Genomic DNA, 615 nt, shown 5'->3' with positions numbered 1-615 from the left:
CCTCAAGGTCATCATTTTTTAAATTAGTCTCAAGCAGCTAAAAGAGATACTTCCTGGTAACAACTAGGAAACGAAACACAGCCTCTTACTAAAACCACGAGCTGGACCCCGGCAGGTGGCACCCAGAGGCTGGAGTCGGGTTTCGTCGATCCTCAAAATGAGAACTTCCAAATACAACAATTCTTACAGTGGTCCTTCAAGCTGCTGTTTGAAATATACTTCCTTAGAAACATTCTTCCCCGGGGCGCCTGGGTGGCTCAGTCGGTAAAAGCACCTGACTTTGACTCAGGTCCTGATCTCCCAGTCTGTGGGTTCGAGCCCCGCGTCGGGCTCTGTGCTGACAGCTCAGAACCTGGAGCCTGCCTGGGATTCTGTGTCTCCCTCCCTCTGCCCCTTCCTAGCTCATGCTCTGTCTCTCTCTGTCTCTCAAAAATAAATAAGTACTTAAAAAAATGTTTTTAAAAAGAAACATTTTCCCCCAAGTTAAGACATTCTTCTACAAGTGTCCTAAGAAAAGCCCCAGACCTTTCCGAACACCTGTCACATTTTCTCAAATGCCCCACGTAATTAATGCTTCTTGTGTTCGTCCTTATGGACTTAAAGTTCCCGTAAAGA

The 615-nt window shown here is 46.3% G+C and overlaps 1 non-coding gene across 1 annotated transcript; it reads left to right on the top strand.

Moving 5' to 3' along the window:
• The first annotated feature begins 246 nt into the window (after positions 1-246).
• Positions 247-332, top strand: TRNAQ-UUG (transfer RNA glutamine (anticodon UUG)). The gene has a single exon. It is a non-coding gene; the product is annotated as a tRNA-Gln (tRNA).
• Positions 333-615: the final 283 nt, after the last annotated feature.

This window comes from Lynx rufus, unplaced genomic scaffold (assembly GCF_022079265.1).
Source record: "Lynx rufus isolate CCGP_SWC_20201006 ecotype Redwood Valley unplaced genomic scaffold, mLynRuf1.p SCAF_33, whole genome shotgun sequence".
NCBI classification, from domain to species: Eukaryota; Metazoa; Chordata; class Mammalia; order Carnivora; family Felidae; genus Lynx; species Lynx rufus.
The sequence above is the reverse complement of the archived record's forward strand: the minus strand, read 5'-3'. Positions and strand labels throughout refer to the sequence as shown.